The 17,895-nt window shown below is 37.9% G+C and overlaps 2 non-coding genes across 2 annotated transcripts; both read left to right on the top strand.

Annotated features, from left to right (window-relative positions):
- Window positions 1–12,306: 12,306 nt before the first annotated feature.
- trnav-uac (transfer RNA valine (anticodon UAC)) lies at window positions 12,307–12,379 on the top strand. Its single transcript has one exon. It is a non-coding gene; the product is annotated as a tRNA-Val (tRNA).
- A 1,676-nt stretch (window positions 12,380–14,055) lies between these two features.
- Window positions 14,056–14,128, top strand: trnae-uuc (transfer RNA glutamic acid (anticodon UUC)). Its single transcript has one exon. It is a non-coding gene; the product is annotated as a tRNA-Glu (tRNA).
- The last annotated feature ends 3,767 nt before the right edge of the window (window positions 14,129–17,895 follow it).

The raw sequence follows: 17,895 nt of genomic DNA, 5'->3' as shown, positions 1-17,895 counted from the left end.
TCATAATGGCAATCTGAGCCTGTTAGTGGCAAAAACAAGCACTTTTAATGGATATAAATAAATGGGATGCACCTTCGTGGAGTAGTTAAATTGCAGTCTGTTAGGTAGCTGCAGCACTCTCTCTCAATGCTGGACCAATTAAAAAAATATCGTTTCCTCAAGTCACTTAGACACAAAAACATGGGAAAATAGGATTCAGGTCCAGTTTCCTTTTGAGACACTTTTATACAATTTGAGTCAAAAACATTACAAAGTCAGCTTGGCACACAATTTTCAACCCACTCATGGAGTAAGCTAGCTGAGCAGATGACTGTGATGGCTAGAAGTGAGAAGCTGCTGTTCGTCTCCTCTTTGAGAAATCAAAGACTCATTATTTCAAAAACAGCTAAGAATTTCAAATGGTCAACCCACCAATACTTATGTATTTTTGTGGAGTATCTGTATTTTGCTTCAGTTTTTTTATATGTTTCTCTTAACTTTCACCTTTACTCCACTACATTTTGTAAATAAAATATATGCTTATACTCCCCTTCATTTCTATGTAAAAGTATTTTACTCCAGTTTCACTGCAGTTTCTATCTATTTCTGTGTTGTCAACATTTTTATTATTTTGTTGCTCCAAAATAAAATCAGGTAAATCAGTGGTTTTAGCTTGCAAGTTCAGAGTTTAATCACATAATCACAAATATGAAAAAGTATTCTCAACGCTGCAGTTAAGTTTCAGTTTCTAGTCAGGTCCAGGCTGCATGTCAGATTTTATGCTGCATGCTACCTTCCATTTGACTATAGAACGACTTCATAATGGGAGAAGAAAAATGGCGTCCCACAGCAGAGAGGGCGAGTAATGATTCAAGGAGGTAAAGGCTTGTGACAGGTAACTGTGTGGTGACTGCTCCGCTGCAGTAGGTCAGTCCCTGGAGGTCAAAGGTTTTCTTTAAATTCTTTTTGTTGTACTTGATAACATTTAATATAATAAAATTACTTTAGTATGTCTTTCACGCACTTCATCCACCACTGCTAGAATGGAAAGCTTGAGAAGTGCGACGGTAAGTTTACCTGTAGCACCAGGTTCATTCTCATAATCACTTTTGTGATTCTCTCCATTGATTTTTTTGACTGTAGGCGGTTGAGCAAGCTGTAAACAACACTGACATATTATAACCTTATATACAGTGCAACCCTCTATAACCTGATGCTGCAGGGGGGCTGCAGATTAGATAATACTAATCTGTGGGTTTGTCACTACAAGCAACCTCTTGCAACTTATCTACTGTCATTTAATTGATTGTTGAAGCTGGACAACAAGCTAATGTTTTCATTACTGATTAATCTGCTGATTATTTTCTCGATCAAGCAACAAATTGTTTGGTTTAATGTCAAAGATACCGTGAAAAAATGAGCTTAGGCAGTAGTAGCGAAAGTGAAGACATCTGAGTCCTTGTGAAGCCTATGGGTATCTTCTCTACCAGAATATAAATACCCATTTTAGCATTTCATCTTTGTTGGGGGACAAATGCACGAGTTTTAAATATTGAGAGGGACGTGTTCCCTGTGTCCCTTCCAAAATCCACTCCTATGCCCCTGTTTGTCTGAGGTCACCAGTCTGATACTATTAGACCGTGCAGAGCATTGCTCAGCGAACGCATGGCAAAATGAACGAATCGCTCAGCTAATTAAGTCAGGATTTTTGGTCCAGGAGGACATTCAGTCCAAAAGAGTTTGACAGCATGCTGCACTTTGTCTGCTGAGTCACACAGCAGGGAAGACACTAAGACTGAGAGCTTTTAGTGCTGTGGCCAAATGACTGACCATCACTCATGCCAATAAAATTTTGAATGGACCTGAACTGAGAGATGAAAAGAGAGAGTACTACTGAACACATAAATGTGTTAACAAAGCACTGACTGAGTGCGCACAGCTGGGACAACACAAGCAAGCAGGTAAAAAAAGGTTCCTGGCAAACTCATAGTGTAGACATGACTCAAGGAAATATGTCCAGCTGTTTGTTTTTTGTATGGAGATATTACATTTTAATGTGAGCTTTAGAGGTCCTGGAAGGTGGATTTTGTCCCAATAACATATCTTATCTTTACCCCTAACTCTCATTTTTATAGTTTCATCTTGCCCCTTGAAACACAGTTACAAGAGGCAGTGGTTGAAATCTTTCCTTATGACATGGGGCAACCCTTCAAGACCCTGATATGTTATCGGTCAGTGTATCATCAAACAGTTCATATGATAGTCTACAAAATGTACACACAATGGTTCGTATGATATTCTAGCACCCAATGAATGACATTACGTACTTAGCAACGTACTTAGCAACGTACATGTTACATAACATGTTAGCAACTGTACTAATGGGACACCCTAACCCTAGAAGTGAATGTGCAAAACAGAGGGCTAAGGGCCGTGTGGTAAAGGCAAGGGGTGTATTAGGATTGGGCCTTTGTTAAACAGCACCACAATAGCTGTTTCCCTGTCTCCAGTCTTTATGCCAAACTAAGCTAACCAGCTGCTGGCTGCTTATTTACTGAAACCCACTGGAGAGTGGAATCAATCTTGTCTCAGTCTCAACAAGGAACAAATACATATTCCCCAAAATGTCAAAATATTCCTTTAAAGCTCATTTGAATTTGACTGAGACAGACAGAGGGCTCCTATAAGACAGTTCCAGTTGACTCCACCCTGTAAATCCCTCCACCTGGACTTGCTGTGTGTGTGTTATAAATCTTTCTGCAGTGAATTTACGGCCCTCCATTCACACATTTAACTCCACTACTGTAGAGCGCACTGCCGCCTCACAGCTGTCTGTCCGTGAGTGTATGTGTGTGTGCATGTTTGTTCTGAAGGTGAAACTCAGTATGACGCTCTATATAACAATGAAATCACTTGGTTTCCATGGAAACAACCAGGAAGAGAGAGAGGAGGGGGGAGCAGGTTAAGGAAACTAGAAGTTCAGTTTAGTTTAAACTATCTAATAACAAAGGCAAAAATAGCTCATAAATATCATTGAGTGTGTATGTTTATGCACAGTGTGTCTGAGTGTGTCGCAAGCGTGAAGTTGCAAGCTGCTGGGCTCAGTGTATGTGTATCTGTGTGTGTGTGTGTGTGTGTGTGTGTGGTAGCAGCAGATGTTAGACCTCTCAGATATATTATTCCACAGAGAGCGAGACAAATTCAAATGAAGAGAGAACAAAGAGAGACACAGAAAGTTCACGTTAGTCTAGATTTTCTCTCAATTTCAAATTAGCTTTATTAATTATAATTAAGACCATAATTAAGAGCCAAAGCAGGTTTCAGTTACAAGGCGAAAAAATGAAAATAAAATTTAATAGATACTTTTCAAATTACAAATAAAAGAAAAAGTAAATAATTTCAATAGTTTATATATTTACTGGTAAGTTTAGGTCCCCAACATTAAAAGGGAAAAACGACACAGTATAAAACTGTCGATAGGTTGTTGTTTTTTCTCCACTGGTTGAAGACAATAATTCAACTGTACTCATTATCAAGAAGTAAAATTAAATTAGATTATAAAATTGCCATTTTTATATTCTAACTTTTCCTGTTAAACTATAGTCATTTTCTCATGTCTGTTCTGCCCATTTCTCTAATTCATGTGAGGTGATGCTCAATGAATATTGCAAAAATCTTTTTTGTTTTGTTTATAAGGGTGTAAAAGCTTCCCTCTTCATGGGAAAATGTTAATCAACTTAAAATAATTTATGTGTGCCCATAACTTTAATGTTTCACACCAAGGTATTTCTGCACCAAAATACTCTACTGTTCCTTTAAGTGACATTACCAATAGGAAATTACATCATTTGAGAGTTTGAGGAAGACAAATTAAAATGCTTTGTTTTGATTTTCTTTTAGAACATTTTGGCACATTTCTTTCAAAACCTTCTCTCTTAATCATAACTTATCCAGTTCAGTAAAAAAACAATGGCTTTTCTCAGTAGTATCCCACAAACCCACATTTGTTGGCTAAAAAGCCACTGGAAACACAGTGACAGGGTGCTAAGAAACACTTACATTTGGTGGCTAAGAAGCTGCTAGAAATGCTTCCAACTTTGTGCTAAAAACAACTGTCTTAGTTGTTTGTTGTACTTGAACAGTGGTCTGCAGCTTGGCAGGCATCACCTATGTGACATCTCTTCACCCCCCAATAACAAAGTCAGCTCATATATTATGACTCTGTAGAAAAGTTGATATGATACTTATGAAATGTACAAATGTAACATATTCATTGCAGAACAGAACAATTTTAGTCTGGCGGCTGGGCTGACATGAGGGTTAGGTGTAACTGTAACTGTAATAGTAGGAGCAATACAGGAAAATGGATGAAATAAAACTCCAGACGCTCGGGACAGTTTCATGTGTTGTTTATCCTTGACTTGTGACATGCTCCAACAGCTGCTGCCACATTAACGTTAGGTTCTTTTTTCTCCAAGCTAATATTAATTTCGTTATGGTCTGAGCATGTGTTGTGCTGGTTTTTAAAGGGACTACAAATGTATAGCAGACAGCTTGTGTTTCAAACTGGGGGTTTGAAAGATGTCGGCATTTACCAGGGATGGTTAATTAAAAGACACTATTGAATTGCATTATGGGAGATATAGTAAGTGTCAGGATCCCTCAGCCTCTGCTGCACAGACCTTGACATTTTTTTTTTAAAACATGCCTTTCACAAGTCCAGTGACTTTGTGGGGTGTGTTAGAAAATCAGTGGCTTAGAAGAGAATTGTGAAGTGTTTCCCTGGCTCCACCGATTTGTGCATTTGGAGTCATTCCTGTTCTCTCTGCCCTGTGTACTACATTTGCTCATTCAAAGTATTATATGCACAACATGGTGCCCTCAAAAGAACAATTACAACAGTGAAAAAAGTGAATTGTCAAAAATTTACACATAAGATATTTTGCATTTAAAACATTTCTGAGAATAGAATGTTCAGCACCAACACAAACATGAATAAAAATGGGTTGTTAACAAATAAATAATCGTGTTCCCTAACCCTAACCTCACACTGACCTCTGACTGCAGTCACAACCTCAAATTCACCCCTGCTGAGGTGGGGATGGCGTGGCGGGGGGTAGACTTCCACGTCGTGGAGGTTACAGAGAGTTCACACTCTACCTGTCGTCATGGCGACGGCTGCTTGAGGAGACAGGAAGTAAACAACAGTGTCTGATCAGTCTGTTCACTCGTTTTTTTTCACTGACTGAAGAAATCAGGAGACATTTAACAAGAAGAAATAAAGGATGAAACAGGGAGTTTAAATTCCAACAATCTGAGTCAGAACTTAGTAAAAATGTACAAATAATCCTGTTCCTGGACTCTATCCTGTCCTCACACTTTCTCGCCCCTGGCTGGTTTCTCTCACTCTTTGACCTCTTTACCTCTTCCCATCATCTCACCCTCACTTCCAGGGTCAGGCAGAGGTCATGCTGCATGAGATGTGTATAAGTCAGTATGTCTGTGCACCACTACCTTATAAGCGAAGGACGTTGCTGTGCATTCTGCAACTTTCTCTGCCAACAGATACTCATGTAATGAAAAATACCAAAGCTGTGCTCACTGATCTGATCTGATCTGATCTCATTTTCTTCAGCTCACATGCAACTTGAAAACACAGACTGAGTCCTGCCCCCTTTCATACTCAAGTCTCAAAAAAGACTACACTTGATCGACTCTTGTAGGATCAATTTCAACAACTGAAACAAGTTTAAGCAGCTTTAGAAGAGGTGGATTACAGGTCTGATACCTTTGATTACACTGGCTTTTTCACATGCTCATCATATTGTATCAAATTTTACATTTGCTGTTTTACTGGGCTTATTTTTGACCTCAGTAGAAAACACTGATAACAACAATATGAGTTACAAACAAAACAATAATGGTGATGCATTTTTTTTCTCCAGTAAACATATGTATTTAATACATTTTAAATATCAGTTAGGGTTGCAACAGTGTGAGATAACCACAATACCATCTCAGAAACGGTTTCACAGTATCACATTATTACAGAATTTACATTATTTTCAGTCAGAATGACTCCTAAAAGAATGAAAACAGAAGGCTAATCATTGGTTGAACAATTGTTTTATTACCATTATTAAAACCTGAAACCATTTTGTTAATGGAAGTATTGTAAAAAGTCTCCCTTTTGAAAATATCCATCCAGTTGGATTTTTTTTTCAATATCGTCAATCAGCAAATATACACTGTACAATAACCATCAGTTTTTATATCATTGTATACCTTAAAACCGGTATATAGCTGCAACCCTAAATTATATTCTAACTTAAATATATAAAACCGTTGTAACAAAACCAAGCAGTCATATAATAAGATACATAAATTATTCCCGTTTATTCCTGACAACGTATAAGTGCTAAACATTTCATATTTAAACATTAAATATTTATTTACTACCAGTTAATATATATATTTTATCTGTATCAACACTTGTTACCAGTATTTTTTTAGATTTCTATTTTGACTGTATCAATCACGTATCCTATTAAGGCTGTTGTTTCTATAATGACATGCTTAATTTGGGGGGAAATGTATCAGACATATTGCTGATCACAGTGAGTTATGTTTAAAACAGCAACACAAGTTGTTTACTACATTCAACAGACATAAATACTTTCAATAGAAATATATAGAAATGCTGGCACAGTGATCAAGGTTCATTACTCCACCTGCTCTGGGACTGTCCAGCTGTTAAAACACTCTGGTTACAAGTGATATCCCTTATGTCAGAGTTTTCAATGTTAATTTCCCATTTTGTCTCAAAGCCTGCTGCTAAGCCTGAAACCAGACAATAGTGTTAGAGTCACTGTTGACCAGCTCGGGACATATGGCTGTCTATCTACTAAAATACTTAAACTTTAAAATTGGAAGGAGCGTAAACCAGCCTGCTTCTCGAGGGATTTGTGGCTGGAGGAATGCCTGGACTTGCTGAAAATAGTTTGATAAGGGTCTGGAAGACTACTGGGACACTGTCTGGACATTCCTGAAATAGTAGCTTGGTCCCAATTGAGAAGGCTTGGATATAAGAATGTACAAGATCTTCATTTGTTATCTATTATTTTGTTATGCAGTGTTTTTCATTATTTATTGTTTGTCTTTTTATTTTCCTTGTAAAAAGTGTCTTATAGTTTATGGCTATATATTTTTTTCTTTTTCTCCATTATACATAACTTTAACTATATCTCATAGTTTTCTTCAGTAGATGGATTTTGCTCAAACTCCATTTTTGGCCCCAGTAATGACACATCCCATTGGAGCTGTTGTTATGTCTATGCTCTAGTAAACATACAGTATTTTGGTATTTTTCCCAGTAGACATGTATTCTGTGCAACACTCATTCCTCCGGGGTGCACCACAGATCCCCACAGGAAGTCAGTCCTGCCTGTGACCATCAAACTTTTCTACTCCTCCCTCAGTGTCAGACACAATCAGTTAATAGACTGGCGCTTTGACTTTTTTCTCCTGTCAGCAGCTATTTATTCATCATTTATCTTTTCAACTGTGCAATACTGATTTAACAGTACAATAATTATTTGCAACACTGTCTTATTAACATATGATGCATGTATTTGTACAAATTTCTTATTCTTATTTCCATTTCTTTGACACATTTTTTTTCAATATAATAATCCCGTCTTTTGATCACAGTGATCTTACTGCCTGCAAAAACTCTGCTCTGTTCCTCTCTCTAACTGGGCTCTGCCTGTCTGGCTGATCTTTTGACCGCTGACCCCGTGCCTTGTCTCTCTGCCAGGATAACCAGCAGGGTTAACCTTGGCTCTGCAGCCTGCAGTCCCACTCCAACTCCCAGCTGTCAGTAAAAAAGCCTTCAGAGAATCACTTTTCTACCCAAATTCCCAGCAGCACATTTCAGCTGGCTCCAGATCTGCTGCTGCACTGCACCACTCATACACTGCACTGCCGAAGATGGCGTGATCGATCTGAATGACGCTGCTAAATGTTCGTGCTCCATCAGTCAAATGTTTTTTTCTGTCGTCAGTATCTCGGTGAAGGACTGGACAAGGTCACATCTCTGCATGGAAGGATGAGAAACACAAAATCGTCACATGTGGCCTTGAGGCGAAGGCTGACCAGCTGTCTCCTATATTATGTACTGACAGACACAAGTATCATCACGTCCCAAAATGTAAAATTGTTTGTGACAGAATTTTTCACCTCTTCATCCCTGTAAAAGTTCCTAACAAGAGACAGATCTGAGAGGGAATATCATAATCTATGTCAACACTTGGGCCATCATCTGTGATGAGAGCTCACAAGTAGACATTGTGTCATTTCAAGAGGGTCTGAAGCCAAAAAGGTTTTAAAATAACAGCACTTGACAGGCAAATAAGGAGAAAAATGTGCTTTGCAAGAAAAGAAAAAAGAATAAGACACATTTGTTTTGTTAACCAGCGTAGGACCTGTTCTCAAGTTATCACATGATTAATCACATAAGTGCTCAGAGAAGAATACCAAGACATTTATATTCTTTAGAATAATCTTGACCTTGTTATTCTGCAAAAATAAATATGACTTAACTGTCTGAAAAAAGTAAACTTTGTTGTGTTTGAAATCTTTGATAATTCCAGTTGTGTTAAACATATTAAAATAAACTTGTACAGCACCTTTCTAGTCTTCCAACTAAAGCACTTTCACACTGCATGTCACATTCATACACTGGTGGCCAAGGCTGCTGTACAGAGTGCCACCTGCTGCTCGGTGGCCATTCACAAACTGATGGAACAACCACTGGGGGCACTCTGGGGTCCAGTATCTTGCCCAGAGATACCTTGACATGTGAACTGGAGGAGCCGGGGACTGAACTGCTGATCTTGCAATTGGTGGACAACCTGCTCTGTCTTCTGAGCCACAGCCTCCCCAAACACTTCCAGAGTCGGAAAGAAATTCTGCTGCTGTTAGAAGGAGTGCATCAGAGAAAATACATAATGAAGAGAATTTTATGCCAAAATAACAGACAAAGAATATGCATATCAAGTGACTGCAAACACAATCAACTTTATTCTTGCTGTTCTGCCTGACAGATTATTAAAAGAAACAACAAAACAAATAAAGACTGTTGTGTGACATTCCGTCAAATGTACATTTAGTGATACACAGCTCAGTCACCAGAAGAAAACGCTGGCACTGTATGTTTCTGCTAACCACAAATGCATTACATTTGTCTGTTTGATACTTATCAATTAAGTGTTTCTAAAGTGACGTGGTATATGAGCTGACTTTGTCCTTGGGAGGTCGAGGGTATGGTGGATGGTGTGACATCAAGACGAGATGCCTGCCAAGCTGCAGACCACTGTTCAGATCAACAAAAAAACCTATTGCTATGTAGTGAGTTGTAGCTGCATTTCAAGGGATTTTTTTGCCAGCAAATGTGGGTGTTTTGTAGCAACCCATTTCTGTTTCTCCACTGGGGACAGTTGCACAAAAAGTTTTTTTCCCCCCCTTTTTTTTGCAAATACATCACTGCTTTTTCAAGCAGGGTTTGTGTCCCCAAAACTGGGAAATTTAAGCCAAAACACAACCTTTTCCTAACCATAACCAAATGGTTTTTGTGCCTAAACCAAACCACAGATTAACCACAGTGTTGATGAAAAGTAAAGTTTCAGTGTATGTGCTACATAATAATGTGTAAATGTACTATATCTGTGGTTTGCAGAAACATAAAATTCCAACAGGGGTTGAAGACACAAGCAAGCTACTTTTAAAGGGTGTCTCGTGATATTTTGGGCTTTTGCTATTCTCTACTAATCCCACAATCTCTGTAGTTCATTTTGTTTCAGTCCTACATACACCACACTGCTGCCACAAACTCACTAGAGCACCAAACTGGTAAAAAATCTGCTACTGCTGATTGTGCAACATTTGTTAAAAACTACAGCGACCAACTGATTTAGGAAAACGCTTAGCCTTTAAAAACTACATATTAAAAAGGTTGTTTTTTTAAAAATGTTTTTTAGGAGATTTATGTATTCAGTGTAACCAATGGCTGAAAGCTACAAACTGTGTAGGAAAGTCAAAAGTCAGGCATATTGGTGGTTCTATTTTTTTAATGTGATTGCCAGTAAGAAAAATATAGAATGCCAGCCTGTAATATAAGTCAAAAGAAATATGATGAATAGCTTTAATTCTTTATATATAAGGGTCCTGGTCTTGGTGTCAGAATCAGAGATTTGCATGAGCTCTACCGTCTGTTGTGTTCAGACAGCAATTAGTTGTTACAGAAAACATATTGCTGTCCTGTGAAAACCATTTATCCCCCAAGTGTAAGCTTTTCACGAGTGAAGAGAAACAGCCCTGCTTTCAGCTTTGGGACATTTGTCAGATCCCAGTGGCTTTGTAATGTTTTATTTACATGAAGGAATCTTTGATTTTTTTTCAACCCATTAATGCCCACCCCCTTCACTTTATTTGATACACTACATGCCTTTCTCTGGACAGTGAAGCCATAATATTCTCATACTTGTGCTTTTGTGCTCACCACCACTGAATGAATCACTGATACATTAACATGCAGTGGGCTTGTATGTAGCAGTTAATGTTTCTCTGCAGTGATAGTGTTTGCAGTTTGATGGGATTTTTATGTTTGTATAGTGCTATGGATTTCATGATGGCTGTATATAATGTAGGTAATGAGCCCATACAGTTATACTCACAGTTAATAATGACTAAATTACACAGTTTGGATGGGAAGTCGTCACTTCATTTCTGACCTGTTAAAGGTCAAATAATATCATGAAAATGAACTAGTCTTTAAAATATTGTTGTGTTTTTTTTAATCATTACGCTGCTAATATTACATAACAGAATTGTTTAACTGAGCAGACTGAAGGGGAGGCTGCAGTTCACCTGTCAGACAGCAGGTGTCGCCTTGCATGTGTTTGTGTGTGTGTGTGTCTGCTGAGGTTTTGTTCTCCTTTGCTGGCACAATCAGCACAGGAGGGCATGTGTGAGAGTGAGTAAGTGTGTGTGTGTGTGTGTGTGTGTGTGTGTGTGTGTCTGTGTCTGTGTGTGTCTGTGTGTGCATACATACACAGTCACATTCTATGTATCATTATTGTTATCTGAATTGTCTATACATTTATTTTAATATGTTGCTTATTCTGCACACGACATCTATTACATGTCTGTCCATCCTGAAAGAGGGATTGCTTTGCTGTTCCTCCTGAGCTTTCTTTCATATTAATCCTTCTAAATGGTTTCTTGGAGGAGTTTCTTCTTATCCAAAGCAAGGGTCTAAGGACAGACAATATCATATCATGTACAGATTTTAAAGCCCCTTGAAGCAAACTGTGATTTAAGCTATCAGGTTATATAAATAAAATTGACTTGGCTTGATGGTACATTATGCTGCATGCTTTTGAGTCTAATAACAGCAATGAATTTGTTCTTGCATGACATAATAACACCGGCGTTTGGGATGTGACTTTTGATGTCAGAGACCGACGAAAGAAGCCGTCCTTTCACATCGGCATAATATGCAGCCAGTCACCGTCATTATGTAATGGTGCATCACGAGAAAAGAGGCAGAACAAGAACATAGGTTTAGGGGGCAAAAGTCCGAGTAGGGTGGGTGGCCAGGAGTGGTGGTGTATGGGTCCAACAACCACCGCCTTTAATGGTGCGTTCGTTTTGTACTCGGAAGTTGGAAATTCCCAGTTCCCAGTCGGAAGTTTAAACTCGAACGCACACTGAGATCGGATTTCCAACTCGGAAACACGGAGCAACCGTATCAACCCCGATTTACAAATTCAAGATGGCTGCCGGTCACATACACAGTGAGTAAACACTCTGCTAAAGTACTGTTTATAGCAATTTTATCTTTTTTGTTTTACATTAGGTCAGCCTCATCTGTGGCTGTCACCAGTTGGAGTGCATGATGGTTTTGAAGCTGTCTATACTCCAAAAGTGCAAGGGCAACAAAGGCTTCCTTGCGGACGTCCATGTATTTTTCCGACTTGTCCACCGTCATCAACTAGAATGCAAAAACTGTTGACAACTCGGAGGTGACGTCATTCCCACCTCAGCATAACCAAAGCAACATAACCCAGGAGGCCAGTGTTCATTTCCCGTTAGATTGTAAAGCCAAACCCAATCACATGTGTGTTGGCTAAATGTAACCATGTGTGTTTGTTGTTGAAGGAAACAAACATCAATTTGCAGTCTTGTACCGATGTAGCATGTTTATTTTGAAAGAAACTCTATGTAAACTGTACATTTCCTGTGAAAATTTGAAAGTTTTTACTATGTGGTTCCATAGTGTAGAGGTTATCACGTCTGCTTTACACGCAGAAGGTCCTGGGTTCGAAACCCAGTGGAACCAGTTCTTTGGTGGATAGTTGTGGTTCAGAGATAGAGCTGAGATAAATGGTTGTTGTTCGGAGATAGAGCGAACATACTGTAGAGAGATTGTTAACCAATCGGAAGCCAATACTTTGATCTCAGGCTCCTCCATCCTACATGTCTAAGTATCCTTGCAGAAGATACTGAAACCAAAATTGCTCCGGTTGTTCCATTTGGTGTGTAAGTGTGTTTAAAACTAACTAAGTAACTGGTCGGATGATTAGTAAGGAGGCTATACAAGTGCAGGTCCATGTAACAGGCTGAAGTTTACAAGGCATGCGAGAGTGTCAACTATTAATGCACCCAGGGTGCCTTGCATGTCAGATGTTCATGACCAAACATCAATATGCGACAAGGTTTGAATGAGAATGTGTTGGTCTCCTGGATCAAAGTCTTGTTTTGTTTGACCCATACACCTCCCCTTCTTCCTTCCACCCGATGATCACTTTCCGCTCTTTATACAATGTGTTGCTCTCAATGTTGAGCACTGCTGCAGAGGGGTTTATATTGGACTTAGTTGAAAGCCTGGTGTGTCTCATTAAGGTGCTAAAGGGTGCCTTTGACATGGACACCACATTCCGAGGAGCGTGACAAAGTGTAGGTATTTGACAACCTGAGAATTAGAACAGGCAACTCCCATAAAAAGGACACATGCCAAGAGAAATCTTTCAGTCTGTGCCAAACTTGCTTAAATTTAGTTTTTCATGATTAAATGATGTTACTACAGCAAACATACACCATCTATCTCTCTCTGTCTGATTGTGAATGTGTGTCGGCTGTGTTCATTACCACATGGTACGCACACATTTTTGATTTACCACTTTGGAAAGCACCAAACTGTAAGACAGGAGAAAGAGTTAGAGAGACAGAAAAGTCTAATTAGTAAGTATTGTAGAGAGAGAGAGGGAGCTGAGGAGGAGGTTCCTCCCTAACGAGGTCTCATCCAGTGATTAATGTGTGAGAGTGTCTCTGAAATATTGATGAGCGTGTAATGAAGCAGAGCAGACAGACTCCATCGGAACACTGAGCAAAGAAAGACACAGACACATGGGTATGTATGTGTTTGTGTGTGGATGACCTTTGACCTTCTCTTGCTTAGGAAGTAAAGAAAATTCCATGGCCAAAAGTTTGTGGACAGTTGGACAATGAACATGCAATTATGACATTATGAGCTGCTATAACAGCCTCCACTCTTCTGGTTCCAGGTTTTCCAGCACATGTTAAGCCTGCTGCAGAGATTGTCTTTCATTCAGACACAAGCGCATCAGTAAGGTCCAACAATGGTGTTCACACTGATCAGGTCTGGCTCACAGTCAGTGTTTCAGTTCATCTTAATTTTGTTGGATCGGGTTGAGGTCTCTTAAGGTCTCTCTCTTAAAGTGTGTCATGAGATTAAATATCTCAGTCATTATATTGTCAATGATTTATCTGATGATAGAGATTTCTGCAGACAGTGTCGCAAGTTGTATGCACCAGCTAATATGCTTGCTCACAAATTTAGCATGTGTTCAGTTAATGAAAAGATTTTACACTCTTTCCTGCTTTAAGTTCAATTTCAATTTGTAGTATGTTTATTTTGAAAGAAACTCTATGCAAACTGTGCTTTTCCTTTGAAAATGGAAGCGTATTTCGAAAACAGAAGCACGTATAGCATATGGTTCCATAGTGTAGAGGTTATCACGTCTGCTTTTCACGCAGAAGGTCCTGGGTTTGAAACCCGGTGGAACCAGTACTTTAGTGGCCGGCTGAGGTGCAGCAGGTAGTGGGAAGATCAGTGGTTCAATCCCCGGCTCATCCGGTCTGCATGTCAAAGGATCCTTGATCCTGATGATGCTTCCATTGGTGTGTGAGTGTGTTAAAAACTGAGTAGCAGGTGGCACCTTGGATGCTAGCCTCGTGTATGAATGTGAATGCGACTTGTAAAAGCGTTTTGAGTGGTCGGATGACTAGAAAGGCGCTATGCAAATTTCATATTAAATTTACTTTTTAATATGAAATCTTACATATTGATATATGTGCAGGCTCACTATCTCAGAGAATAGTATCATACAGAACTTAGCCAACCCCGAGTTGAGCTCAGTTAGGTTTTCATCTAGCCACTGGCTCTCCAGCTTGTTTGTGGGTGCAGTTTATTGAATTTTACTCATTTTTATGAATTTGTATCATGACATGTTAGAAAGTTAGAAGAACACTATCTAAAACTATACAATGATAACACAGAGGTGTATTAACTTGGTAGATATAGTGGGTTTTATTTTTATACCATTGGCAAGGTTCATCCAGCTCAGTTGCCAGAAAAAAATGCTGACATTGTACATTTCTGCAAACCACAAATACATATCGTATCAGTGTGAAAAGTGGTTCTGTTTTTACAGAGGTTTTTTTGTTTGTTTGTTTGTTTGTTTGTTTGTTTTTTTTACCTCAGTCACGATCTTTTGCTAACCATAACTAAGTGTTTTTGTGCCTGAACCTAAGCACATGTTCATCACAGCATTGTTGAAATGTAAAAGAAGTTTCAGTGAACCTGTGGTTTTCATATAATGTACAATGCTAACATTTTTTTCTGGCAGTTGGGTTGGTTCATCTTCAGTACTTAAGATTGGTTGTGCAGTGCGGGGTAAAGACTGAAAGATGTTAACGCTGTTATTTTTACTTTCTAATCCAATATTGAAGCCTGGCACTTTGTGAAATTGTACAGTACATGAGAACCAGTGGTGGAAGAAGTATTCAGATATTTTACTGAGGTAAAAGTAATATCTCGGTGTATAAACACTCTGTTACAAATTAAAGTCAGATCAGATTGAAGATCATTTTTAAATCGATCTGGATCTCTTAGAAATCACGTTTTATTTTTTGATCAATTCATTTCTCATCTTATTGTTTCTAGCGGCTTAACTTATGCATACATAGAAGGACTACATGAGGTTCCCTCCTCTTGTATGAATCTAAATAGAAATGCGTGCCAGATACTGATAGTAACTTTGCATAATGCTACAGTGTGTTGTACCATTAAGATTTTCCTTCATTGGAACCAAGGCGCAAATATCAAAATCCACCCCAAACCAAAAGTACACACAGAAGTCTACATACAGTACATATGCCTACTGCTCATGTATTGTGCAACAGTTTATATTGATACTTAATTATATTAATACAAATGTAATTAGTGATGTCATGGTGACAGATGTAGAATGACTGAGAGATTCAGGATGTCCTGGAAGTGATGTCGGAAAGCAGAAATACTGTTCAGCACTATAGCAGAACGCTGCAGGCTGGGGCAGGATGACAGTGTAATAACTAAAACAGCAGCTCTCTGAAAAGTTTGTAGATGATGATGTCCATTCAGGTTCCCCATAGCAGACTTCCACTGACATTTTTTGTTTATTTATATTAATATTCATACTTTTTATTTACCAAAATTATTTACATAAACATGGATCACTCACTGAATGAGGCCTCAGGGGGTCAGGGGGTCTTGACCTTGAGTTACTGAGTATCTGTTGAATCCGAGTTTGATCTCAAATATATTGCTATCATGGGCTGATTATGATACAAAATGCCCCACCAACTCTCCTACTCAAGAGAAAGGCACACAAATTTTGATGTGGTCTTGTTTGTGCCCGGTAGGCCCTATCAGTAATCCATCTATGATTGCTTTTACATTTTTGTTAATTTTCCCCCACATAATAAAGCTACAGAATGTAAGCTTAGGCTTTACTCAAAATAGTAAAGCAATTGACAGCTTCTGTTTAACAGAAGGTTACCTATTGTAGTAGGTACAGTGGTCTTATTGTATCATAATCTGTCTATGTTTACAAGTGATGTTTCCAGACACCAAATTAATTTAAAGCTATGTTATACAACTTCAGAATTCGCAGAGATAGTAATATGATCATATTAAAATAGGGCCAGAGCCAAGATTTTAGAAGTACTGAATTCAAGTCCCCAGGAAATTATGACTAGAAACAAAAAAGGCCTCTAAATTTTGGGAGGGATTTTAAAATATTCTTTTTTTAAACATTTCTTAAAAAAAAGTTGGTGGTATACCGTAAAATACTGTAATATGTATTTACATTTTTGATTTTACTTTCCAACATGAGGGTTTAAATATTAAATATCTTATGTAGTTATTTACGTATTTATTTTTAATTCTTTAAAAAGAAGCAATTCTTAGACTATTTCTCTTGAAAACATTTTCCAACCCAATAATAATAATAATTGATAAACAATAATACAATGAATAATTGATTTGTGACCCAGAACTAGTTAAATTATTATTTCATTTTAAAAATTATTTAAATATAGTTAAATTATATTTCATTTTATATATATATTTAATATTCTGTAGTATAAAATACTAGAGCCAGAAAATAAAATATACATTACATTTAAGTTTTTGATTATGTAAGCATAATTTACACCACCCCCATGCATGTTGCTAAAATTTCCCAAATTCCCAGGAAAAAATAAAAAAAATAAAAAATAATAATGAAATAAAAAAAGTGAAAAAGAAAGCAGTGGGAATCTGACAAGACTTCAAAATACAATTATACACTGTAAGAGTCTCTTCTTCAGTCAGTTTCTTCCGCTCTGGTGCTTTTATTGTAAATTGCTTCACTTTCCTTTTTTTATATTACAAAGAATATTGTTTATTTTGTAAATCTATTTTAATTATGTGTTTATATGGATTTATTGTTTCTTGTTTCATTTCAATAGCCTATGCCTTTTGCAAAGTACTTTGTAATGTCAATTTGGAGAGCAGTTAGTTTCTATGAATTTGTTATTATTATTATTATTATTATTATTATTATCAATAATAATAATAATTATAATGGCAAGTAATTTGCACAGAGGGAAAAAAGTGCCATATTTAAGCCTGTTACCCTTTCTAAAAAATAAACAGTATTCACAATGTCAAAGATATACATAAGGGAAAAAAAAGAAATAACAGACACAAACAGAGGCTACAGTGTTCTGAGGCCCTCTGAGGAAGATGTCATTTTAATCAAATAAGTTCTACCTTTTAGGTCCCCTATATTTGATTAAACATAGACATTTGCCAGATGTTGGGGAAGGTGAAAATTAGATTACAGTGAGAAGAGGTTTGAGCCTGAATACTAACCTTCAATACTGCACTGAGTTCACCTCTGAAACATCCTCTTTAAAAGAAAAGGTATTTGTTTCCTCTGCTTGATGACAAAAATCAGTGACAGTGTTCCCAGCTCCTCTGTCCTCTCTGATCACCTCCACTCTGACCTTTGACCTCTCATACTTGTGGCTGTTTACTGTTGAAGTGTCTCTGGGTCAGAGAGTCAGCTGACTGCAGCATCAAAACATGAATAAAGATGTTTTCTGTCCTCAACCAGCAGGTGGCGCACAGCAAAAAGGCCTGGAGGCAGCTCACGGGTTGGATATTACAGATTCAAGCATCAGAGGGGATGTGATGTGTAATATAGCTGAGAGAAATAATAATAATTATAGTAATAATGTGTTTTT

The sequence above is a fragment of the Epinephelus fuscoguttatus genome, linkage group LG19 (assembly GCF_011397635.1).
Source record: "Epinephelus fuscoguttatus linkage group LG19, E.fuscoguttatus.final_Chr_v1".
Taxonomy (NCBI): Eukaryota; Metazoa; Chordata; class Actinopteri; order Perciformes; family Serranidae; genus Epinephelus; species Epinephelus fuscoguttatus.
This window is presented reverse-complemented; position numbering and strand designations above follow the sequence as displayed.